The sequence below is a fragment of the Carcharhinus amblyrhynchos genome, unplaced genomic scaffold, assembly GCF_965287045.1.
Source record: "Carcharhinus amblyrhynchos unplaced genomic scaffold, sCarAmb.v2.hapA scaffold_42, whole genome shotgun sequence".
Classification (NCBI taxonomy): Eukaryota; Metazoa; Chordata; class Chondrichthyes; order Carcharhiniformes; family Carcharhinidae; genus Carcharhinus; species Carcharhinus amblyrhynchos.
Genome location: NW_027649783.1, coordinates 1,426,064 through 1,452,591, shown reverse-complemented (window position 1 = coordinate 1,452,591; position 26,528 = coordinate 1,426,064). Strand labels below are relative to the sequence as shown.

The 26,528-nt window shown below is 44.7% G+C and overlaps 9 non-coding genes across 9 annotated transcripts; 4 read left to right on the top strand and 5 right to left on the bottom strand.

Moving 5' to 3' along the window:
• Window positions 1-3,148: 3,148 nt before the first annotated feature.
• Window positions 3,149-3,223, bottom strand: trnai-aau (transfer RNA isoleucine (anticodon AAU)). The gene has a single exon. It is a non-coding gene; the product is annotated as a tRNA-Ile (tRNA).
• Window positions 3,224-5,995: 2,772 nt separating this feature from the next.
• Window positions 5,996-6,085, top strand: trnap-cgg (transfer RNA proline (anticodon CGG)). Its single transcript is given in 2 exon segments — window positions 5,996-6,031; window positions 6,050-6,085. It is a non-coding gene; the product is annotated as a tRNA-Pro (tRNA).
• A 3,149-nt stretch (window positions 6,086-9,234) lies between these two features.
• Window positions 9,235-9,317, top strand: trnal-uaa (transfer RNA leucine (anticodon UAA)). The gene has a single exon. It is a non-coding gene; the product is annotated as a tRNA-Leu (tRNA).
• Window positions 9,318-11,657: 2,340 nt separating this feature from the next.
• On the top strand, window positions 11,658-11,731 carry trnat-agu (transfer RNA threonine (anticodon AGU)). Its single transcript has one exon. It is a non-coding gene; the product is annotated as a tRNA-Thr (tRNA).
• A 2,622-nt stretch (window positions 11,732-14,353) lies between these two features.
• Window positions 14,354-14,435, bottom strand: trnas-aga (transfer RNA serine (anticodon AGA)). Its single transcript has one exon. It is a non-coding gene; the product is annotated as a tRNA-Ser (tRNA).
• Window positions 14,436-16,372: 1,937 nt separating this feature from the next.
• trnag-ucc (transfer RNA glycine (anticodon UCC)) lies at window positions 16,373-16,444 on the bottom strand. Its single transcript has one exon. It is a non-coding gene; the product is annotated as a tRNA-Gly (tRNA).
• A 358-nt stretch (window positions 16,445-16,802) lies between these two features.
• Window positions 16,803-16,886, bottom strand: trnar-ucg (transfer RNA arginine (anticodon UCG)). The gene is given in 2 exon segments: window positions 16,803-16,838; window positions 16,850-16,886. It is a non-coding gene; the product is annotated as a tRNA-Arg (tRNA).
• A 2,576-nt stretch (window positions 16,887-19,462) lies between these two features.
• trnat-agu (transfer RNA threonine (anticodon AGU)) lies at window positions 19,463-19,536 on the top strand. The gene has a single exon. It is a non-coding gene; the product is annotated as a tRNA-Thr (tRNA).
• A 5,157-nt stretch (window positions 19,537-24,693) lies between these two features.
• trnas-cga (transfer RNA serine (anticodon CGA)) lies at window positions 24,694-24,775 on the bottom strand. Its single transcript has one exon. It is a non-coding gene; the product is annotated as a tRNA-Ser (tRNA).
• Between the last annotated feature and the right edge of the window lie 1,753 nt (window positions 24,776-26,528).

Genomic DNA, 26,528 nt, shown 5'->3' with positions numbered 1-26,528 from the left:
CGCCGTTTCTGTGGCTGTCTCACAATCCTGGAACACCCTCCCTAACAGCACAGTGTGTGTACATACACCATATGGACTGCAGTGGCTCAAGATAGAACTTACCACCCAATTAATACTAGATAAGGAATGCTGGCCCAGTCCGCGACAGCAACATCCCGTGAAAATAACATTTTGAAAAATCATCTGTGTCGGAGTCGGGGAACATTTGACTTCAGATTAGAAAACTATGGGTGTCAATTAAATCCTGAAGGCGGATACTTTATACCAGATGTGTGTCTGACATCATCTGTGGAGAGAGAGCAGCTGAGATTGTCCAGCATGTTCAGACTTCAAGACCCCGCCTTTCCTCCAAAACTAAAAAGAACATGCAGTTTGATATGAACGGCAAACGCACCTTTCTGTCTCCGCCTGATTTGTGCTTTTTCTTCATGCATCCATCTCATTCTCTTTCCTGCTAATCCAAAAGTCTTAATTAGCTGTTTGCTGCATGAAATGGTTCTCCGTATTGGGGAAAATAACTGATCTTGTCAGAACTGAGTTATCGCTCCGGAAGCGTAAGTGGCAAGTGTAGAATGCGTTTCGTCGTTTCGTGGGGCAGCTCCTCGTTAGTATAGTGGTTAGTATCCCCGCCTGTCACGCGGGAGACCGGGATTCAATTCGTCGCTGGGGAGTTTATTATAACTTTATTATGTCAAATTGTACTTGTGTCGTTCTGCAACTTTGAAAACGGCAAAAATAAAAGACTGTGAAGAATTGAAACTTTCGAAAGTTAAAATCTTTACATTTGTACGGACACTTTTGGTAACCCGAGATCAACGTTCGTTCAATTCATCAGCATTTTGGCTCACCTTTGATGTGGCGATGCCACGGAGCCAACACGTTGAATATTACCCTGATATTAGCACAATGCCAATAAATGCTGTGATTCCATATTTTTCAGTTCTATTTTTGGATGATCCACTGATTCCCAGATCCCTGAAAATACAAAGGAAACCTCCAATGTTTTCAATATTGGAAATCCCTTTGAGTCTGTGAGTTGTGAAGATTCATGCAGTGTGAGGAATGGAATATTAATGCATGATTGTAAGAGCAGGAAGGTTCATTTCGAGCTGGAAAATATTTTGGTGAGGCCACCGCTGGAGGACAGTGTGCAGTTCGGGTCAAATCACTACTGTAAGGATATGATTCCACTGGAGAGGGTGCAGTGTCCATTTACCAGGGACCAGATCGTTGCCTGGGGTGGAGAATTTGAGCTATGAAGAGAGTCCGTGCAGACACCATTCACGGTCCTATTCTCATCAACCATCTTCGTCACTTCCTTGAAACACTCGATCATGTTCGTGAGACAAGAGCTCCCCTTTACAAAACCATGTTGTTTCTCACTAATATGTCCACTCACGTCCAAGTGGGAAAATATCCTGTCTCGAAGAATCCTCTCCAATAATTCCCCGACCATTGATGTCGGGCTCACCGGCCTGTAATTACCTGGATTGTTGGTGTTACCCTTCTTCAACAAAGGAACAACATAGGCGATTCTCCGATCATCTGGGACCTCCTCTGCAGCCAGTCAGAATACAAAGATTCCTCTCAAGGCTCCAACAATTTCCTCCTTGTCTCTCTCAGTATTTGGGGTATATCCCATCAGACCTATCTTGTCGACCCTAATATTTCTTCAGGGCACCAATACCTTCTCCGTGTTGATCTCAACATGACTCAAACCACCTGCACATCCTTCCCCAGACTCATCATCATACACGTCATTTTCGGTCAACATCACGCAAAGTTCTCATTTAATACTTCACCCATTTACTCTAGCTCCACGCATAGATTCTCTCCCTCGCCCTTGAGTGGGCCAACCCTCTCCCTGGCCACCCTCTTGCTCATTATGTATGTATAAACAGCCCTGGGATTTTCCTTAATCCTGCTGGCCAGTGTATTTTTGTGACCACTTAGTCAATTGTTTCATTATATTTTTCATCTTCCACATCAGGTTAAGGAGCGACGCTCCAAAAGCTCGTCTTACCAAATAAATCTGTTGGACTTTAACCTGGTGTCCTGCTGCTACTTAATGTGCCCACCCCAGTCCAACGTCAGCAACTCCGCGTCTGTCTGTGAGAGAATGGAATTAATACTGTATCTGTCACCCATGATCTGCAGACAGATTTGCTCCTCTATCTCTTCCTCACCACACTTCCCTTTTTCCTTCTCTATCACTTCTGTTCACATTGTATTGAATAGTAATTGCCTGGTGTTCTATGTGACTGATGGAGTCACTCTGTCCGTGGTACTGTTGGGGACTCAATGTGTATTTGCCAGTTAGTGGGAGCTGAGAGTGACTGCGGGGTTCATTCCCTCCCTGCGATGCTCTGCCATTTTGGGATTAATGTTGTAACTGTCCTTCTCGGTCACTATATGAGGGGACTGGGTTTACTTTTACCAATCAGTCTCTGCACCTGCCTGTGGGATTCATCCTCTAATTGTCAGTCTCTGGCTGTGTAAATCAATGTGTACTCTTTAAATATCAGAGAAGAGAGAAAATTACAGCACAGGAGCAGCCCTTCAGCCCTCTGAGCCTCCGCCGACCATGCTGCCCATGTGAACTAAAACCTCCTTTCAGTCTGTGGCACTGAGCCTGCTTTCTGCTCAATGGGCCGAGTGTTGGCGAGTGGGATTAGTTGGGCAGGCCAGGGCATTTCATACATCACTGTAGATTCGATGGGCCAAAGGGCCTCTTCTACACTATCCTATTCTCTGATACATGGCCTTACAACCCAAGCTTGGAAAATTATGTATTCACAGATAATGTATTTTGGGTGGGTGTCAGTATAAACTGCAGAAATTTGGTTCATGTCTTAAAACTCACGGTTTGTTTTCCCCGCATAGAATTGTTGATATTTCAAACACTTTGTCTGAATTTGTTGTGAATGCTGAAAATGTAGTGACTTTTAGAACACTTCATCGAATTATAGAAACCCTACAGTGCAGAAAGATGCCATTTGGCCCATCGAGTCCGCACCGACCACAATTCCACACAAGCCCTACCCCTATATCCCTCCGTATTTGCCCCTCATCTCAGGACATTCAGAGACAATTTCAGCATGGACTACCGTGCCGCCCAATACCGTTCAGTTTGAGGGGAGAGGTAAACTGGCCCGTACGGGGATCGAACCCGCGAGCCTTGGCGTTATTAGCACCACGCTCTAACCAACTGAGCTGACCGGCCACGTACAGATTGCTGTCCACGGACGGTTATCGCGGCAGCACGGTAGCATAATGGTGAGCACAGCTGCTGCACAGCTTCAGGGACCTGGCTTCAATTAGAGGAGTTTGCACATTCTCCACGTCTCTGTGTGGGTTTCCTCCGGATTCGCCGGTTTCCTCCAACAGTCCAAAGATGTGTGGGTTAGGTTGATTGGATGTGCTAAAATTTCCCCTTAGTGTCCTGAGATGCGAAGGTTCGAGGGATTAGCGGGTAAAATAAATGTAGGGATATGGGGGTAGGACCTGGATAGGATTGTGGCCGGTGCAGACTGGATGGGCTGAAGGGCCTCTTTCTGCACTGTAGGGTTAAAGAAAAACACTTATCAGAAACATAGTGTGATTTCTATATGTGTGTTGCCTGATGCTGTTGTTGCTGTTCTTGTTTTTTTTTCATACTGTGACTGTGTTTTCACTGACTGGCAATGAAGACAAATAAATAAATGTCTCATGATCGAATTGAATGATAGAACAGTGTCAACGTGCCATGTGCAATGTCTGTTCTTAATTGCTGTGTTCTGGTGACTGGAAGAGACGGATCGATGGATACTGAGGGAAATAAGGGTAGAAATTGCAGTGGCAATGGAGGCAATTTCTAACCCAGCTCGTTATATGGGTGGTGCCAAATGAGTGGAGAACTGCAAACGGTAAAGACACCTCTTCAGAAATGGCTGTAAGAATGAGTCCAATGAGTTTAATATCAGTTTAATTGTTGGGCCGAAGGGCCTGTTTCCTGTGTTGTGTTCTTCTTTGTTGTTCAATGTGTAATATTTTCCAAATAATAACCGGAGGGGAAAAAAACACCCACCTGTGCTGATGCACAATAATTAAGGAAAGCCCCTCAGTAATCCCATAGTTAATGAACTTGATCGAGATGTTCATGAGGGTAATGGAAAAGGCAAGGATTCAAATCTCATTCCTGGCAGTGTTTGGGGGAGGCAGTGGCAGTGGACAAGTAATCCAGAGATCCTGGGTAATACTCTGGGAAGCTGGGTTCAAAACCCAAAAGGGCAGATGGTGAAATTTTAATTCAAGACAAACCTGGAATTAATTATCCATTTTTATAAAACCCCATGCAGTTTACTAATGTCCTTCAGGGAACAAAATCTGCAGGAGGAGGGTATTTGAATCAGCAAGTCCAGAGGTAACAAAAACATGGATGAGGGTTTCAGGTACAGTTGAGATCAGGTATTATCAACAATGTGTGAAGTTACAAGGCTGGAAACAGGTGGCCTTGGTGCAGAAACAGATGTGTGGTCAGAATCTCATTTCCAGGTGGAATGATGTGCCAAGGTTACATGAGTTTGTTTCGGCCTCGACAGTGACCAGGGAGAGTGATGGAGTCATTGACTGGGAATGGAATTTGTGGTGGGACCTTTGGCCTTCCAGATGTTTAATGGGGAATTATCTGCTTATCGAGTACAAGCTGCTGGATAAGCAATCTAATAATTTAATAAGAGGGATTGGTTCTGAGAGCTGATGGTGAGCTGGAACTGGGTATTATCAGCTTACGTGTGAAAACTAACACTGTTCTTCAGATTATCACACCGAGAGGTGAGGTCTAGAAATAGAAGGGAGCCAAGGATAAATTCTTCAAAGATTCGGAAAGTAATAACACAGGAGGGAGAAGAGTGACCATTGCGGGTGATATTGTGCCACTGACCAGAAAGGTAAGCATGGAACGAGGCGAGTGCAGTCTTCCCCAGCTGGACAACCATAGAACTTAGAACATTACAGCGCAGTACAGGCCCTTCGGCCCTCGATGTTGTGCCGACCGGTGGAACGAATCTAATGACCCTCCAACCTAAACTATTCCAATATTATCCATATGCCTATCCAACTGACCATTTGAACGCCCTTAAAGTTGGTGAGTCCACAACTGCTGCAGGCAGGGCATTCCACGCCCTTACTACCCTCTGAGCAATGAACCCACCTCTGACATCTGTCCTATAATTATCACCCCTCAATTTAAAGCTATGTCCCCTTGTGTTCGCCATCACCATCCGAGGAAACAGGCTCTCACTGTCCACCCTATCCAATCCTCTGATCATCTTGTATGCCTCAATCAGGTCACCTCTTAACCTTCTTCTCTCTAACGAAAACAACCTCAAGTCCCTCAGCCTTTCCGCATAAGACCTTCCCTCCATACCAGGCAACATCCTGGTAAACTTCCTCTGCACCCTTTCCAATGCTTCCACATCTTTCTTATAATGCGGCGACCAGAACTGTACGCAATACTCCTCGTGCGGCCACACCAGAGTTTTGTACAGTTGCAACATGACCTCACGGCTCCGAAATTCAATCCCTCCACCAATAGAAGCTAACACACCGTACGCCTTCTTAACAACCATGTCAACCTGGGTGCCAACTTTCAGGGATCTATGCACATGTACACCGAGATCTCTCTGCTTGTCGACACTTCCATTAGCCCTATATTCTGTAGTCCTGTTACTCTTACCAACGTGAATCACCTCACACTTTTCCGCATTGGTCTTCTACACTTTGCTCAATCTGTTCTTTACAACAATCCTTGAACTGATGTGATGGGAATTTCTTTCGCTGAGAGAAGCTACAATCCCAACATTGAACATCCTGTTGAATATTCAGGGTCTAAGACAAAGAGGATCGCATTTCCCCCTGAATCTGCTGTGTTTTTCTTCAATGTTCCTTTCAAATGACAGCCTGAAAGGATAGCTAGTTAATAGAAGTTTATTCGCTGAAGATTTAGCGCACCGACGGCTCGTTGGTCTAGTGGTATGATTCTCGCTTCGGGGGTTGCCCTGTATGGAATTGCGAGAGGTCCCGGGTTCAAATCCCGGACGAGCCCTCACTTGTTGCCAGTTTTGGTTCCAAATGTTGGTTGTTTATTTCGAAAAAAACCACGTTGCGTTTTCGATGGCGGTATTTACATGTCTCCAGCTCAGGTTTGAAATCCAGCAACACATCCCGACAACTTTCTCAATGCTGCAAATCAAAAGTTTTCAAGAATGTTCACCCACGGAACCAGACTGGAAACTTATCCCAATGAATCAATCAGGGCTGTCCATTGCTTGTTGCGTCAGGGATTCTTGCATCGTGTGTTCAGTTGTATTTTGGTCAGATAGAAATTGAGGTCTGACAATGCTGTGGGGGGAGGGGGGCGGGGTGGTGGTGGAGGTGCGGGGGCGGTGGGGGAGGTGGGCGGGAGGGGGAGGGGGGTCACAGTTTGGTTTTGAATCGATTATATTTTAACTCTGTCCCAGGCGTTTCACTGAGCAGGAAGTGAATCTTTGTGAAGCTGTTCGGTATTCCACTCCAGAGGTAATTAACTCAATGAAGAGGAGGTTTGAAGAGTCTGTCCATATTTGATTAGACGCGAGCACCGGGTGATATGCATCTAAGGATACTGAAAGACATGATCAGTGTAATTGCGAAGAGACTGGAAATAACTTTCCAACTTCCGATTTATTAAGGTAACAATGTTTTTCGAACTGTCTTGGGTATTTTGAAATTGTAATCGAGAGTGTTGATAAAGATAATACTGTTCATGCGGTTTACATAAACTTCCAAAAGCACGGAAATTTTTAATAAGGCAGATTAAAGTAAATGCATCAAAATGTGAATTGATTCGTTGTGAAGGAAGAACCCAGGTTCAAAACATAAACTACATGGTACAGTTCTAAAGAGGCAAATATGTACATATATCTTCCAAGTTGACAGGGATGATCATAGAGGTTTCCAGCATGAAAAAAGGCCCTTCAGCCCAACTTGTCCTTTTTTACCCACTAAGCTAGTCCCAATTGACCGCGTTTGGCCCATATCCCTCGATAGCCATCTTACTGATGTAACTGTCCAAACGCTTTTAAAAGATAAAGTTATACTCACTTCTACTACTACCTCTGGCAGCTTGTTCCAGACAATCACCACCCGTAAAAAATAAAAATGCCCCTCTGCACCCTTTTGTATCTCTCCCCTCTCAGCTTAAACGTATGCCCTCCAGTTTCAGACTCCCCTACAATTTCGAAAAGATATGGACTGTCTCGCTGATCAATGGCCCTTATTATTTTGTAGACCTCAAGAAGATCACCCCTAAGTCCAGAGAAAAATTCCTTGCCTGTCCAGTCTCTTCTTGTAACTCAAATCATCAAGTCTTGGTAGCATTCTAGTCATTTTTTTCTGCACTCTTTCTAGTTGAATAATATCCTTTCTCTAATCGGGTGACCAGAACTGTACACAGGGCGGTGAGGAGAGTGATCATAATAAATCAGACGGTGCTCTGCGTCTTTTTTTTAATCAATGGGGTACTGAGGACAAAATAACAGAAGCTATGTTAAACCTGCATTTAAATTGGGTTCAGTTTCAAGTGGATACTGTTTCCATTTTCTACAGAGCAATTTATAAGAATATTATAAAAGAATTCAGAAGGTGGCAGAAATGTTTCACCAGAATAGTTCAACTGATGAAGAATTTTATTTATTGAGAATGGTTTGACACACTGCGACTGATCTACTTGGAGAAGAGAAGGTTCTGAGGAACAAAGAACAAAGGACAACACAGCACGGGAAACAGGCCCTTCGGCCCAACGAGCCCGCGCTGCCATTTTAACATTATGAGTCTCCTCTCCACCCATGACCCTTGTATTGGAGGTAATCGCTAAAAGAAGCAACAGCAACATAAAAGAAATGCTGCCAAAGAGAGGGGTCACGGCAGGTTCACTTGAATTCGATTATTATTCCAAAAATAAAATATGCAGCTTAATACGCAATTATATAATTTTTATATTCATTTATGGGCGTCACTGGCTGGCCAGCATTTATTGCCCAATCACAGTGGCCCGAGTGCAGTTGAGAGTCAACCACATTGCTGTTGCTTTGGAGTCACACGGAGGCCAAACCGGAAAGGACGTCAGATTTCGTTCCACAAAGGGCTTTGGTGAACCAGATGGTTATGCCCGGAATTGACAATGGATGAAAGCATAAATAGGATCTTCATTCCACATATTTTGTATTGAATTCAAACCCCACCAGCTGCTGTGTTGGGATTCGAACAAGAGTCCCTAGAGACCCGTGCTTTGAGGGTAGCTCGGAGTCAAACACACTGCTGTTGATTCGGAACAACATCCAGGCCAGACAGGGTAAGAATTCCGTCCGCGAAAAAAAACAGTTAATCAGCTGTTTCTTTTTTCTCCGACAATCGACTCAAGATCATTAATTCCAAACATTTTTATTGATCCCGAATTTCAGCATCTGCCGTGTGGTGGATGTGTGAGGATGCATGTGAGAGTGTGTGTAAGAGAGAGATGAAGTCATTTTCAGTCTGTTTGTGATTGTGGATTAACCCCTTCTATTCCCTCACAAGCACAGTGAGCCCCTTGCACCTCTGAACTCTAATTGAAAAACCCTTGTACCCCTGTGACCCTGGGAGTGCCGGGGGGGGGGGCAGTAATGGGTGGGTGATGTTTGAAGCCAATGCCTCAGGATGCTGAGTGTGAAACAGTCGATTTTAAAGAATGCGTGTCGGAAACTGAAGAGTGAACTTGTCTGTGAGAAGATCACAGAAAAGCTGTGTCTGGAGCTGCGCACTGGAGACAAGTTTTGGGTTGTCAGTAAATGAACTCCTGTAATGAAGGAACAAAATCAGAAACAGGAAATGCTGGAAATATTCAGCAGCTCCGAAAGCAGCTGTGGAGAGATATTCCTGTGGCCAGGATGTAACTCTCCAATTGGATACTTCACATTGCTCAGATCTGACACTCTCAACACCTTCCTGTAAGGAACAGGAAGGGCGGGAATTGGGTCTTTGTTGATTTGAGCAAACAGAGCAATGCAGCAATGAGAAGCTCCTCACCCCCCGGCGGCTTGGGGGAGGATGGGACTGAGAGACAGGACTCCAGGTTGGGTTCAAAAATGGGGGAAAAAGCATATCGAGTTTTTATTGGAATGACAATGAAGATGGAATTCAAATCGACTTGTGCGGATTCATAGCCTGCCTCAGGTCGTCAGGATGGCCGAGTGGTTTAAGGCGCTGTGTTTAAGTCGCAATCTTCTCTGGAGGCGTGGGTTCTAGTCCCACTGCTGACATTTTTACCCTCCCTGTTCCAGACACAATCCACACCCGCGAAATATCTCCCCCGGAATGACAATGGTTGCAGGGGCTCAGGAACAGCGACCTCCGGCAAGTTCCATTCCGAGACACATCCCATCCTGTCTCTGAAATATATCACCGGTTCTGCGGCTGGCTGACCATCGTGGAACTCCTTCCCGAAAAGCAATGTATCAGTACAGACACCACATGGACTGCAGTGGCTCAAGAATGAATTCCCTGAAAAAATATCTCGAAAATAATTAATTTTGGGCAACAAATGCTTTCCGGGCCAGTGACACACAGGAATTCTTTCTCGGGTGCATCTGTCTGTATTCAGACTGTGTTTTGCATTATCTGCCGTTCAATAAGAATTGGGGTCTTTCTGATTCTATCAGTTAAACTGTGCCTGTAGAAATCAACTTCCGGAACTAAAACATAGTTTCAAAATTCATCCTGCATCTGACAATCTTTGGAAATGCAACTGACTTTCTATATCCCCTCATTTGAAATCTCCGATTAATTTCTTCATTCATTCCTGAGATGTGGGTGTCGCTGGCTGGGCCCGCAATTATTGTCCATCCTAAATTGCCCTTGAACTGAGCGGATGACAGGTCAGCTCAGAGGGCAGCTTAGAGTCACCAAAGTTGCTGTGTGTCGGGGGTCACATGTAGGTCCAGACCAGGGAAAAAATCATTCCTTAAAGGACATTAGTGAACCAGCTGTGTTATTTTAAGACACTCGATTCATGGTCATTAGACTTTTAATTCCAGATTTTTTTTTATTGATGAGACGTTTCACCATTTACCATGGTGGTGGTGGTGCGTGTGTCTATGTGTGTGTGTGTGTGTATGTGTGTCTGTGTGTCTGTGTGTGTGTGTGTGTGTGTGTCTGTGTCTGTGTGGGTGTGTGTCTGTGTGTGTGTGTGAGTGAGTGAGTGAGTGAGTGAGTGAGAGAGAGAGATAGAGGGAGAGAGAGATTCTCACAGTCTCTTTGTGAGTGTGGATTAACCTTTTATATGCCCTCACAAACACAGTAATCCCCTTGCCTTTGTCAATTCCTAAGAAGTACTTGTACCTCTGAGACCCTGGTGGGCGGTTGAAGGGTGGGGTGAGGTTTGAAGGCGATGCCGCAGGGTGCTGAGTGTGAGACCAGCCGATTTTAAAGCATGTGTGTAGGAAAGTGAAGAGTGAACTTGTCCGTTTGAAGATCACAGAAAAGCTGTGTCTGGAGCTGGGCCCGAGAGACAAGTTTTGGGTTGTCAGTAAATGAACTCCTGTAATGAAGACACAAAATCAGAAAGAGGAAATGCTGGAAATATTCAGCAGCTCCGAAAGCAGCTGTGGAGAGATATTCCTGTGGCCAGGATGTAACTCTCCAATTGGATACTTCACATTGCTCAGATCTGACACTCTCAACACCTTCCTGTAAGGAACAGGAAGGGCGGGAATTGGGTCTTTGTTGATTTGAGCAAACAGAGCAATGCAGCAATGAGAAGCTCCTCACCCCCCGGCGGCTTGGGGAAGGATGGGACTCAGATACAGGCCTCTGGCTGGGGTTCAAAAATGGGGAAAAAACGCATCGAGTTTGAAATGTAAATGCCACAAAAATGGAATTCAATTCGATTTCTGCACAGATTTTGCACTTTGGGTCAAGTAATCAGGATTACTGATCTGTCGAAGGTGCTCTGTTTCGGTTACAGTCTTCTCTCGAGCCCTCAGTTCAAATCCCAATTCTGATGCTGATTTTTTTTCCCCTTCGCGAGGAACCATCCAAACCCAGGAAATCTCTCAGCACAAGGGCAGCAGATGCAGAGGAACAATGACCACCTGTAAGTTCCACTCCGAGACACACATCATCCGGACTTGGAAACATATCACCGTTCCCATGGCTGGCTCACAATCCCGGAACTCCCTCCCTAACAGCAGTCTATGTGTACATACACCACATGGACTGCAGTGTCTCCAGAATGAATTCATCGCCAATTACCCAAAGACAATTAATTTGGACAATAAATGCTTCCCGGGCCAGTGACACACATACCCCGTATGAATAATGAATAATGAATAAAGTATTTTCTCTTTTAAATCACTTCGTCCGACAGAAGGAGCGCAGCTGCCTTCAGAGCAGAAAACTGTGTGTGTGAATCACATCTCTATTTTTACACCAAATGTGTGTCTGAAAACAGCAAGTGGACCCAGCTCACGTTAAACCGTTCAATATTTAGTCGCATAGTTCACAGGTACCTTCCAATTCTGGCAGTATCTCCTTTTTCACAAATACCACCAGATCTGGAACGTATTTCCAGCATTTCGCTGAGCCCACCCGCAGTAGGTGTAGGCTCTGTGGCTTAGTTGGTTAAAGCGCCTTCCTAGTCAGCAGGAGATCCTGGGTTCAATTCCCAGCGGAGCCTTGGTTCTTTTTCACTGGTGTTTGCAATTGTGCCCGTCGCAAGATCCAGTTTTGCCTCTCCCTTCACAGTGGATAATCTCCAAAAATGGAAACATTTCGAGACTCCCCACAAATATCTCGACTATTTGTTGAGATGATCCAGGTATTTTCATCATCGTGCAGTTAAAGAAAAAACATCTGTAATAAACCCAATGCTGTAAGTTCATCAAACACAGATTTCCATTATTTTCTCAGGGAATTCCGAACACAGTCAAATGGCTTAAATCGTTCCATGTGTCCAAGCAGTCTCTCACGCTGCTATTGTGTGTTTTTCTCTGTCTATTGTAATCTCGGTGTGATGCAGTGATACCTCCTCACACTGATGTTCCGATTAAACGATACAGGAGTGAAAATCTGCCTGACTACATTCATTGGGAGCAAGTCGAACCTTTGCCGTAGCAGACTGGTGCAGCAGAAGCATGCTGGGCCTATAACCCAGAGATCGATGGATCGAAAGCGTTCTCTGCTACTCCTGTTCACAGTGATGATAAAACAACTAAACGGTAACTATGAAGCAGTGGTGACTTTTACCTGGAGTACACAAACTGTGATTTGGCTTCCCTTTTCCCCCAAAAACTGTTCTAGGACCCTTGCTGTTTGTCATTTTCATAAATGACATGGATGAGGAAGTGGAGGGATGGGTTAGTAAGTTCGCCGACGATACAAAGGTTGGTGGTGTTGTGGATGGTCTGGAGGGATGTCAGAAGTTGCAGCGGGACATAGATAGGATGCAGGACTGGGCGGAGAAATGGCAGATGGACTTCAACACGGATAAATATGTAGTGGTCCATTTTGGCAAGACCAATGGGATGCAGGAGTACAATATCAAGGGTAGGAGTCTTGGCTGAGTTGAAGAGCAGAAGGATCTTGGGGTCCGGGTCCACAGGACTCTTAAATCGACCTCGCAGGTGGAGGATGTGGTCAAGAAGGCGTATGGTGTACTGGCCTTCATCAATCGAGGGATTGAGTTTAGGACTCGGGAGGTAATGCTGCAACTTTATAAAACCCTAGTCAGACCCCACTTGGAGTACTGTGCGCAGTTCGGGTCGCCTCACTACAGGAAGGATGTGGAAGCTATTGAGAGGGTGCAGAGGAGATTTACAAGGATGTTGCCTGGATTGGGAGGCATGCCTTATGAAGATAGGTTGAGGGAGCTAGGTCTCTTCTCCCTGGAGAGACAAAGGTTGAGAGGCGACCTGATAGACGTTTATAAAATGCTGAGAGGAATAGATAGGGTGGATTCTCGTGGGCTATTTCCCAGGGCTGAAATGGTCGCTACGAGCGGACACAGGTTTAAGGTGCTGGGAAGCAAATACAGAGGAGATGCTGGGGGAAAGTTTTTCACTCAGAGGGTGGAGAGTGAGTGGAATCGGCTGCCGGCGGCGGTGGTAGAGGCGAACTCGCTGGGGTCTTTTAAATGACATCTAGATGAGTATACGGTATCTAATGTGTTTGGAAGTTACAGAAAGTTCTATGGCTTGGTAGATGTAGATGTGATTTGCGCAACTTGTGGGCCGAAGGGCCTGTTTGTGCTGCAGTGTTCTATGTTCTATATATAAAACCTCGATCTGTACTAAATGGATTTTGTATGCAACCGGAGTATTACACCAGAAGAGGGAACATCTTAACACAACATGCAAAAATTTACAGACAAAAAAAAATCCTCACGGAGAATCTCTTCTACACAACAGGGAACAAGTTTGCAACGGAAAGGGGCATATTAATAGAACAGATCTGTGTCTCACTGCTCTAACTCACTCTATCCCTCCATCCCCTCTCATCAACTCTATATGAAGGCGGGATCTTGTTGTTTAGTGACTGAGTGCACACAATCTGTATCTATATCTGATCGAATAGAATTCAGCTTGTGAACAATATCATCGTTTCAACCAGCTCTGGGTTAACCCAGGCACAGCTCTGATTGGCTGCAGCCCCCTGAATCTGGGGAACAGACACTGTGAGCATCGCCGGCCTCAGAGGCTTTCACAGTTACTGAGCTGGGAAACTCCAACTCATCCCCGAGAATCCACAGCACAGAGCGAGAGGAGAGGAAAACCTGTCCTGGGAGCTGTCAATCTGAGACACAGTTTGACCTGTCAATGTGCAGATGTGAAGCTGCTCCTTCCATTCCCAATCTGCTATAACCAGGAGTTCCTAACGCCCAATAATGACCAGCTTGCAGCAATGTGTTTGAATGAACACGATGTCATATTATCCAAGCAGCATTTTGAAATTATCGTTCAGTGTATTCTGATGAAATTTATTTCTTATGTTCTGTGTGTCATTCCATAAGAATCTTCCTCTGAAATGAGACCTTTTTTGTCCTTGCGCTCATGATGCTTTTGTTTTCAATCTGCTCACATTATGATTTCCCTCATGGAACCAGAGAAAGGGAACAGCACTGAATCATTCGGCTTATCTTGTCCATGTCAGCCCGAGGAGCACCCAGGTGTCCTCTTCAAGCTCACCTTCCTGAACTCGGCCCGGAGCCATGGAGCTGAAAGCATGTTGGTGATCCACATACTTGGCACCAAAACAAGTTCCGGCTCTGGGGCTGCCGGAAGCAAACACTTTCAGTGATAATCGCTGCGAGCAGGATTCGAACCTGCGCGGGGAAACCCCATTGGATTTCTAATCCAACACCTTAACCACTCGGCCATCGCAGCTCCACGACATTGCTGCCTAATAATCACCTCAGTAGCGTTCATACTAACTTCATCAGGCACCGTTATTGTACAAAGCACAGTGTGTGAGCTGAAATTTGTTCCTCTACTTTTGTATCTTTGTCTCTGACGGAGAACTCACTTACCAGGTCAGAGACTTGTTTTTGTATCTCAGTCATTTTTCATTACAAACAAATTAGTTCCGAATGAAAAGAAAAAGAGAAATCTCTATTGTGTTTCATTATCATAAAATGTTGTGCTCGCCCTGGTTTTGTCCACTCGGTTGAAAACACAGGAGGAAGTGGATAAAGTTCGCAGCAAATTGCTACTGCGATGGCCGGGAATCAAACGCGGAGTTAGCTGCTTGGAAGGCAGCTATACTCACCACTATACCACCATCCCTCACTGCGCTTAAGCAGCCCTTATTTTAAGAACAAAGAACAAAAACAGCCCCGGAAACAGGCCCTTCGGCCCAACGAGTCCGCGCCGCCATTTTAATACTACCAGTTCCCTCTCCACCCATGACCCTTATCTATTGTTTTTATGGCCATCCACATTGAGGGAAACTAATTTAGGGACAATTTATTACTTCCAATCAGCCTAACAGCACATTTTTCGGGTGTGGGAGGAAACCGGAGCACCCGGAGAAAACCCACGCAAGCACGGGGAGAAAGCGCAAACTCCCGCAGACACCGGCCCAAATCCATGTGTCTGCACAGCAATCAGTGATAGTCACTGAGCTGTCGTCTTGCCCAGTATCTGGTCCAGTTTAAGCACACACTAACGACATGAAACACTGGGCCAATCTCGAACATTCAAGATCAGCTCAAGTACAACCCATCACGTGTATGCCCCTCGTTGGACAACAAGGCGGACCGACTTAAACCTGTGAATGAAAAGAGAAAAAACATTATTTTCAGACCATATCCTTTTACATTACCAGGGACGTCCCAATGCTAATGAACCTTATTTAAAACAATCTCCTACACCCTCCCATTTCCAACCCACTGCTGTGCCTGTCTCAGTTACTCTTAAACAACTCCAGCGTGCCTGCCTCCACTACCTTACTTGGCAGAGCATTCCATATCCCCACTACCCTCTGTGTGAAAAACCTCCCTCTAATATCCGTGGAATCAGTTATAATTACGGAACTACCTCCGTTGCTGATTTCATCAGACACCAGGTCTGTCCATGGGACTGTTTGCAAACTGAACTTGGCTTGTCTCGTTTTTCTGGACAGTTTAAGGCCACCTTTTTACTATTCTTTCTAACTGAGAATTCATTGATTTGTTTTTGCTCATGGAACACGTTATGATTTTGCTCATGGAACCATCGAAAGAACCAAAGTGACAGCACCGAAGGAAGCCGTTCGGCCCATCTTGTCCATACCAACCCGAGGATACCCAGCTGTCCTTTCCAAACTCAGCTGCCTGCACCTGGCCCAGAACCATGCAGCTGAATGCATGATGGAGATCCAAATACTTCATAGCAAAAACTCCCCAGGATGGCTGCCTGAAGCAAACATTTCCAACCATAACCGCTATGAGCAGTGTTGGAATCTGCGTGGGGAAACCCCATTGGATTTCAAATCCAGCGCCTCAACCACTCAGCCATCGCAGCTGCTTATTTACCAGAATAATGTAACCACCTCAGTAATGTGCAGATATTAACTTCGTCAGGAACCAGGATTGTGCAGAGCACAGAGTGTGAGCTGAAATTTGTTCCTCAACTTATATTTTGTATCTCTGTCTCTGAATTCATTTATTAGGTCGGAGACTTGTTTTTTTTTATTTAATATTTTTCCATTGAAATCTAATTACGTCGGAAGAGAAAATGGGGAAAAAAACCTCTATTACTGTCGAATATTGTGTTCACCCTGTGTTTGTTCACTCCGTTTAAAGTCCAAGAGGCCGCGGATAAGATTCTAAATTAATTATCAATGCGATGGCCGGGAATCGAACCCGGGTCAATTGCTTGGAAGGCAGCTATGCTCACCACTATACCACCATCGCTCACGTTGCGCATGGCCTTGATATTTGTGTTAGTTTTAATTACGGAGCTTCCTCAGTTGCTGATTTTATCAGGCACCAGGAAAGCCCAGAGCGCAGTTTGGACAGAATTCTATTGAATAGATTGTATCAAAGCCTGTTGCTCCATTCGGGAGCATCAACAATTTATTAAGATCTCAAAGATAAGATTGATTTCTGGGGCGGAGGATAAAATAATGAGATTAGAAAATTGAATGAACAAAACAACAAGGAAATACATTCTGAGAAAGAGCCCTGCAATGTTTGCAAGAAAACGCAGAGCTTTCAACTGAAGAAGGACATTTCGTTTTTTTGGGAACTTCAACCAGATTTCTGCATAAAACGACCGCGACAGGACTCGAACCTGCAATCTTCTGATACCATCACTATCCGAAGTCAGACGCCTTATCCATTAGGCCACGCGGTCGACCTATGAGTACACCGTCCGAATGTCAGTACCATGTGAATACCTACCGAGGTTAGATTTATTCTCAGTTCTATTTTTGGATGTTTTACTGATTCCCAGATGCCACAAACTGAAGGGGAATCCCCAGTGTTTGTAACCGGTAGAAAACTGGAGATCATTTCCAACATTCTTGGCTGCCTGCCTGTGTGAAGTTTGCACGTTCCCCCCGTGTGTGTGTTTACTTCGGGTGTTCCGGTCTCCTCCCATCTCTAACGAAGCGCAGATTAGGCGGATTGGCCAGGCTAAATTCCCCCTTATTGTCAGGGGGATTAGTAGGGTAATTAGGTGGGGTTACAGAGAGGGATTCTCTGTCGGAGAGTTGGTGCAGAATGGTCGGTGCGGCCTCATTCCGCACTGTGGGGATCCTCTGCCTCCTACACATCCTGTCTTCAATCTTCAATGCCTGTCCCTGAATCCTTCTGCCAGCAGCTAATGCAGCAACTTCCCCCTGTGTACCTTGGTTCAATATGTTATTTTATTTTACACGTCTCTTACATCACCACTCAATCCCGTTAGCTGTAAAGAGTTAAAATCCGAATTATCCAGTCAAACCTTTGAGCTAAAATCCATCATCGACCGATCCAAAGCAGTAAATCTCATCTTCACCCTCGTCAGGACTCTCCCACACTTTCTAAAGTGTGATTACTGGGTCTGGGTACAATCCTAAAACAGCCGCAGATAATCAGAGCTTCATAAAGATTGAGCAGAACTTTCCAGCTTTTATACTCAGTATCTCCGGTTCTGAAGCCAAACATCCAATCCGCCTTACTGACGACTCTCTTAAAATCGCCTCTCTCCTTTAGAGATCTCTCTGACCCTCAGCTCCCTCTGAGCCTGCACACTGCTCAGAACTGGACCATTCAGTTTCTATTCCTTTTCCCCATATCTCCTGTCCAAATGCAGCACTGTTCCTGAGTGTGGGATTAATAATATGTTTCTACTATAATATCAGTGAGAGCTGAGACTGCAGCTTCTGTTTCTCCAAGAGAATCTTTCTGGATAAAGCCGGAATTTACAAGGATTTCTGTAACTGATATATTTTCTGATAAATTATCACCGCCCTCACTCACTCTATCGGTGTCTATCCCTCCACCCCCACTCAGTAACTGTATAGGAAGGGGGAATATTGTTGGATAATGACTGACTGCAGACAATCTGTATCTTCTTTTGATCAAATAGACAGGAAGAGAGATTCTCACAGTCTCTTTGTGAGTATGGATTAACCTTTTATATGCCCTCACAAACACAGTAATCCCCTTGCCTTTGTCAATTCCTAAGAAGTACTTGTACCTCTGAGACCCTGGTGGATGGTTGGAGGGTGGGGTGAGGTTTGAAGGCGATGCCGCAGGCTGCTGAGTGTGAGACCAGCCGATTTTAAAGCATGTGTGTAGGAAAGTGAAGAGTGAACTTGTCCGTTTGGCGATCACAGAAAAGCTGTGTCTGGAGCTGGGCCCGAGGGACAAGTTTTGGGTTGTCAGTAAATGAACTCCTGTAATGAAGACACAAAATCAGAAAGAGGAAATGCTGGAAATATTCAGCAGCTCCGAAAGCAGCTGTGGAGAGATATTCCTGTCGCCAGGATGTAACTCTCCAATTGGATACTTCACGTTGCTCAGATCTGACACTCTCAACACCTTCCTGTAAGGAACAGGAAGGGCGGGAATTGGGTCTTTGTTGATTTGAGCAAACAGAGCAATGCAGCAATGAGAAGCTCCTCACCCCCCGGCGGCTTGGGGGAGGATGGGACTCAGATACAGGCCTCTGGCTGGGGTTCAAAAATGGAGTAAAAAACGTATCGAGTTTGAAATGTAAATGCCACAAAAATGGAATTCAATTCGATTTGTGCACAGATTTTGAACTTTGGCGGATGTAGTCAGGATAACCGATCTGTTGAAGATGCTGTGTTCAGGTCGCAGTCTTCTTTCGGGGCCTAGGCTCAAATCCCACTTCAGAAACTGTTTTTTTCCCCTTCGCGAGGCACCATCCAAACCCAAGAAATCTCTCAGCACAAGGGCAGCAGATGCAGAGGAACAATGACCACCTGTAAGTTCCACTCCGAGACACACATCATCCGGACTTGGAAACATATCACCGTTCCCATGGCTGGCTCACAATCCCGGAACTCCCTCCCTAACAGCAGTCTATGTGTACATACATCACATGGACTGCAGTGTCTCCAGAATGAATTCATCGCCAATTACTCAAAGACAATTAATTTGGACAATAAATGCTTCCCGGGCCAGTGACACACATACCCCGTATGAATAAAGTATTTTCTTTTTTAAATCAATTCGTGCGACAGAAGGAGCACAGCTGCCTTCAGAGCAGAAAACTGTGTGTGTGAATCACATCTCTAATTTTACACCAAATGTGTGTCTGAAAAGTGTAAGTGGACCCAGCTCACGTTAAACCGTTCAATATTTAGTCGGATAGTTCACAGGTACGTTCCTATTCTGGCAGTATCTCCTTTTTCACAAATGCCACCAGATCTGGAACATATTTCCAGCATTCCGCTGATCCCGCCCACGGAAGTGCCAGGCTCTGTGGCTTAGTTGGTTAAAGCGCCTGCCTAGTAAGCAGGAGATCCTGAGTTCGAATCCCAGCGGAGCCTTGGTTCTTTTTTCCCAATGATGTTTGCAATTGTGCCAGTCACAAAATCCATTTTGCTTGTCAGTTTTGCCTTTCCCTTCACAGTGGATAATCTCCAACGTTGTTAAAATTTCGAGACTCCCCACAAATATCTCGACTATTTGTTGAGATGATCCAGGTATTTTCATCATCTTGCAGTAAAAAAAATCATCTAAATATACTCAATGTTCTACCAACACAGATTTCCATTATTTTCTCAAGGAATTCCCAACACTGTCAAATGGCCTGAGAAACACACAATCCCGACGGTGCTGAAGGAGACCATTCTGCCCTTCGAGCCTGTACCGACCCTCCACCGACCCTCCGACAGAGAATTGCACATAGGATCTATCCCCGCAGTGCCACACACCCACTCCGCGCATCTACTGATAGAAATACCTTGGGGACGAAGGGACAATCTAACATGGCCAAATCCATTCAACCTGCTCATCTTTGGAATGTGGGAGGAAATCCAATCACCTTGTTTCCTGAGATAATTTGCCTGGGTGAATTCAACTTGAACAGAACGACAGAAATTTGGCACCATCCAGGACTGAGCATCCCGCTTCATTCGCTTCCCATGTATGAAAACTCACTCCCTCCACTACCGACACACAATGACAGCAGTGTGCACCATCCACACGAGGCACTGCAGCAACTCAATGAAGCTTCTTTGGCAGCACCTTCCAAACCCACGCCCATTGGGACCAAGAAGGACAAGCGCAGCAGAAAGATCAGAATAACATTGAAAAAGAGGCGAGGCTCCGCTGGGATTATGAACCCAAGATCTACCGGCTTACTAGGCAGGCGCTTTAACCAACTAAGCCACAGAGCCTGTCGCTGTTGCGGGTGGGTTCAGCGGAATGCTGGAAATACGTTCCAGATCTGGTGGTATTTGTGAAAAAGGAGACACTGCCAGGTTGTAGGACACTGGTATTTATTTATTGATTGTAGTTATTTATAAGTTGTTGTTGCGTGTCTGCGTTCCTTAATCTTATTTATCTTCCAAAAGAAATGAAATATCTAATTGAAAAAAGATGTTACAATTTCTAACCCAACCAGCGAACGTTGTGTCAAACTTTAAGAAAGGTTTGTGATTTATTCTCGAGTCAGTGGTTTCCCTGGGAGCCGGGTTAACAGAAACAGCATGGAGAGATGGCAGAGCAGGAAATGTCGGTGCCGAAGGTGAATCACATCAATGAAGCAGCAACTGGTTTGTTACTAACCTGATCCATAATCCGATTGTGGTGGGACTCAAACTCACAATCTTTAAGTGACTGAATTACCATCATTTGGAAGTCCAAGTCGACACAGAGACACAGGCTGAAATTTTACTTGTCCTTAGATGGATTTTTGACGATGTGGAAACTATTGATAAATTCAATAATCTCAGAGTTAAAAGGTTAAGGACTGTTAAGAAGGACTTCATTGATCGCAAGTCATGTTGGGACATCTGATGTCTGTTAAAACAGTTGTGAAAATGCAGACCTTTTCCTCCTCTATACAGGAAATCTGTCCCTCACAGAATGATGCTCCCTTATCTCTCTTCCTCACTCCCCTGTACAGCTTGAAGTCTCATCTCGCAGGCCTGATAGTTGGGAGATACATTCTACTCTATCTGTCACGGGGCTGATCAGAACCTGTTCCCTGTTCCAGTTAAACACCTACACAGAACACAACGCAAAGCTGGAAGCTGGAAATCTGACAAAAAAAACCAAAAAATGCTGGAAATGCTCAGCAGGTGAGGCAACATCTCATTAACGGAGATTTGTGTAAAACCAGCTCCTGAAGCACAGCACAGCGGCACAGTTTAAAGTTTCCTTTCATCCACAATGGATGCTCCATTCTATGATTTTGAACAATTCAAATTGAGAATGTGCATTGTTATTCTAGTCGCCACAGCCTGAAACCACTTCAGGCATTGATGTCACCCTTGGATTTTAAATTTGTAAATCCATTCTCTATCTTTTTAAAGCTACTGTTGAAACTGTATCCAACATACGCCCAGTTCTTTGTGAAAGACAAGGAGAATTGAAGATATATTTGGATAATTTTCCTTTGACTAAATTTGTACAGAAGCAGAAAGGCGGGAATCGCACTCAGCTCTTCATAAAACTCACCCGCTAAACATTGAAAGGTGGCAGTGTTTATTCAAGGGATAATTCTTGAACAAAGAACACAGAACAGTACAGGCCCTTCGGCCCTCAATGTTGTGCCGAGTTATGTTCAAACCCAAGATCAAGCTCTCCCACTTCCCATCATTCTGGTGTGCTCCATGTGCCTATCCAATAACCGCTTGAAAGTTCCTAAAGTGTCCGACTCCACTATCACAGCAGCAGTGTATTCCACACCCCAACCACTCTCTGAGTGAAGAATCTACCTCGGACATCCCTCCTATATCTCCCACCATGAACCTTATAGTTGTGCTCCAAGGGCAAAACTTAGACTTGTGTATCTTTGCAACATTTACAGCTTGTGTCTGTCTGTGAGTAAATGACATTTCAGCGATCTGTTACTCATTCAAATGTTAACTAGTAACGAGAAGAGGAAGAAAGTTACTGCACCCTGGACGGAAATGTCAAATCATTTTGAAGGAGCCGTCGTGGAATTCTTTTTGCTGTTGCTAAAAGCGAAATAGCAGAGAATGGTTTCGATCCATCGACCTGTGGGTAATGGGCCCAGCACACTTCCGCTGCGCCACTCTGCTACGTAAAGTTCAGTCGTGCATTTATTATTAATGGAGAATCGAAAATTTGGAACAGTATGCAATCTGGGCAATACAACTGAGCAAGTTGTGTGGGAAACACTATGGGGACTGCACAGGATAATCTTACCGTGGGCAGGGCACTAAGTGAAGATACGACATTGACTGAGTTGTCAGACGGAGCAGGGAATCGTTTCAGAAGATGCCAAGGAAAGTTGGAGTGCCAAATGTTTTATGATCACTGTACAAGTAGACGGTGAAATGCAGGCTTCAGGTTGGATATTCATGAGTTCTGAGATGGGTGAAGAGACTGTGGCATCTCAGCGTAGTAAAGGTGCAATGGGGATTAGGAAGGGTAAAGGTGTACGCTTTATTTTATATCGTCTTCCTTGATCTTCGGACCAAAATGTCTCACTTCACACTTCCTTACGTTAATTAAGTTGTATCTGTCACGTGCCTGTCCATTCCACCAGCCTGTCTACATCTTCTTGAAGATTATCAATATCCTTCTTATTAAAGTTCAGAATATTTTCAAGTTTTGCACCTTTGGCAAATTTTGAGATTGAAACCTGTCCACCCAGATATAGGTCAGTAGCCTCCTCCAGCATCTACAGACCTCCCTATCTCTGTAAAGCCTTCCACTCACTACAACCCTACTTATCTCTATAATTACCTCCAGCTCCTACACCCCTCCCTCTCCCTGTAACCTCCTCCAGCAATTACAACTATTTTCCCTCTCCTACCACCACCAGCCACTACAACCCTCCCTATCTCTGTAACCTTCTGCACTCACTAAAATGCTCTGAGATATCTGCTCACAGGGGGTGGGACTAGGACGAGTCCATTCAGTCCCTCGATCCTGCTCTGTTATTCGGGAATGTGAAGGCGGTTTTGTTTCCAATCTCCACCTTCACCCCTTGACCCCGTCACCCTTAATAACCACTGTTAACAAGAAGATATCGATCCCGGGTTAACAATTCACTGATTCCCTTTTGGGTGAGGGCAAGATTCCAAAACTTGGAGTGGCCTCAAGTGTTACTCAGCTTCTCTCCTGGGAGTTAAACTCTGTCCCTCTTTCTCTCTACCCATCCTCCCCCGAAACCAGGTCTCAGGGTTCACCCAGCCTCCACCAGCAGAAATCATTCGGCTCTCTTTACCCCCACCATCACATCCTGAAAAATGTAATTAAACCCCAGAGAAAAAGGCCCTCATTTTTCTAATCACTCCTCGTAACTTCACTCCCAGCTCCAGACTTCAGTCTAGTGAACTTTACATTATGTCAATCACCCCAATGCCAATTTGTATGTGGCTCGGGTAATAATCCAGAGATTGTAACCCCTGAGGACCTGTTCTTTAATGTATTTCCTCGTTGCTGATGAACCCCAAACAGGTCCTTTTACACGGTCTTCCACCGTTACTCAAAAAGGACTCTAAATAACCATGAGAAATCAGCGAACGTTTCATGTTTAGAATCCATTTCACAGAGATAAGGTTGTTTATCACAATATGGATCACAACAACTGGATCCCATCCCCACTCCTACTTCAATATCCTTTCAAGCCAATCAGAGATGTCCCTCACCATGGCACCGAGCAGGCAACATACTGTGTGGGACTCTCGATACAAAGGATGTTATCAATCCCCTAATTATAGAATCTCCTAGAACGGCCACTCGACTAGAAATGTGTTCATTGGAGTTTAGAAGAGTGAGAGGGGATCTCATGGAAACGATAAAATTCTGACAGGATTAGACAAGGTAGATTCAGAAAGAATGTTCCCGATGATGGGGGACTCCAGAACTAGGCGTTCTCCAGAGAATGGTGAAGGTGTGGAATTCACTGCCACAGGAAGTAGTTGAGGCCAAAACCTGTGTTTGATTTCAGGAAGAAATGAAATATAGCCACAAGATTGTTAACACGATTCTAAACAGGAAATTTTCACTGATTTCTTAAAATTATATATAATCCTCGTTTCCTAGTTTTCCAAAACGATTGTCCCTCCCTATTTTCCCACCTGAAATCTCCTTTCTCAAGCTGTTATAACCAGGAATGTCTTATGCCCAGTAATGAGCAGCTTTTGCAATGTGTTTGAATGAACACAATTTCATATCATCAGAGCAGCATTTTGAAGTTCTCATTCATTCACTGTATTCTGGTGAAATATGATCTTTATCTTCTGTGAGTAATTACATAAGAACCTTCCTCTGATATGAGACCTCGTTTTGTCCTTGTTCCCCTGATGCTGCTTTATTTCTCTCTCTTTTCACGTCATGATCTTTCTCATGGAATTTCCAGCACACACGGCCCAGTTCGCCAGCTGAGGACATCACGGCCCACATCACAAATCCACTTCTTGAAAAGAGGAACACCAGAAGTTACATTTTTTAGTGGTTGCGCTCTAAACAAACTGTTATTTTAAAACGTTTTACATCAGACTCGCTGCGAGCAGGGTTTGAACCTGCGCAGGGAAACCCCATCGGATTTCGAATCCAACGCCTTAACCACTCGGCCATCGCAGCTGCCCAGTAACATTTCTACTAACTTTATCAGACACAGCAATGATGCAGAGAGCAGTGTGTGAGCTGAATTTGTTCATCTTTTATTTTGTATCTTTCTCTCTGAATGAGAACTCATGTATTTGTTCAGAGACTTGTTTTTATGTTTCAAAGAAATGTTCATTAAAAGCAAATAGATTCCGAATTTTTTGGGGAAAAAAAACATTTATTTTCATTTCATTACCATCAAATGTTGCTTTTGAACTTTATGTCCATTTGTTTCGAGACACAGGAGGATAAGTTTCTAAATAAATTCCCATTGCGACGCCGGGAATTGAACCCGTGCCAGCTGCTTGAAAGGCAGCTCTGCCCACCGCGATATCACCAACACTCGCTTGGTTTAAAGAGTCGTTATTTTCATTCGTTATAATGACGGAACTAACTTAGTCGCTGATTTCATCAGACACGAGATGTGTCCATAACGCAGTTTGTAAACTCAACTTGGCTTGTCTGGACAGGTTCAGCTTCCTCTTTACCACTGTTTCTGACTGAGAATTCATTGATTAGTTTCGAGGGATTAAAAAAAACTAAACAAAGTTTCCACGGACAACAATTTCAAACTAGATTTTACGTCAGACACACATGGATGATGATAATATTGATGTGAATTTTATTTGAGCAGACCCCCTCCCCTCCCCTCCAGTTCTCAGACAGACACTGACTGGTTCGAAGTTTGTTTTATTTTTTATGGAAAATAAATCCCTGTCTCACGACCTGCTTTTCTCCTGTTCTCAGACACATTCACTTTCTACAAGGGGGCACTAACTGGTTTGAAGAATCAGAGTCAGACTGCAGTCACCGCATTCTCTCTCCATCCCATTCTCTCAGTGCCACCTTACACCATATCCGACAGAGTGATTTGGAAAAGTTGAGTGAATCACCATAAGACCATAAGACGCAGGATCAGAATTATCCCACTCGGTCCATTGAGACTGCTCCGCCATTCAATCATGCTGATAGTTTTCTCATCCCCATTCTCCTGCCTTTTCTCATTCACCCCGATCCCCCTATTAATCAAGAACCTATCTGTCTCTCTCTTAAAGATACTCAATGATCTTGTCTCCACAGCTTTCTGTGGCAAAGAGTTCCACAGCTGAACAACTCACTGGCTGAAGAAATTCCTCCTCATCTACCCTAGGATTCTCTGGGAGGCTAGAGAGGTGATTGCAGAGCCTCTGGCTCAGATCTTCAGGTCGTCATTGGTCTCTGGTGTAGTCCCGGAGGATTGGAGGATAGCGAATGTTGTCCCATTGTTTAAGAAGGGGAACAGAGACTTTGCCGGGAATTATAGACCGGTGAGTCTTACTTCTGTTGTGGGCAAGGTTTTAGAAAAAATTATTAGGGATAGGATTTATAGTTATTTGGAGTGTAATGAATTGATTAGAAATAGTCAGCATGGTTTTGTAGCGGGTAGGTCGTGCCTTACTAACCTTATTGAGTTTTTTGAGAAGGTGACCAAAGAGGTGGATGGGGGCAAGGCAGTTGACGTGGTATACATGGATTTTAGTAAGGCGTTCGATAAGGTTCACCATGGTAGGCTTCTGCAGAAAATGCAGATGTATGGGATTGTGGGTAATCTAGGAAGTTGGATCAGGAATTGGCTATCAGATAGGAGACAGAGGGTGGTGGTGGATGGTAAATATTCATCATGGAGTACAGTTACGAGTGGTGTGCCTCAGGGATCTGTTTTGGGGCCACTGTTGTTTGTAATTTTTAT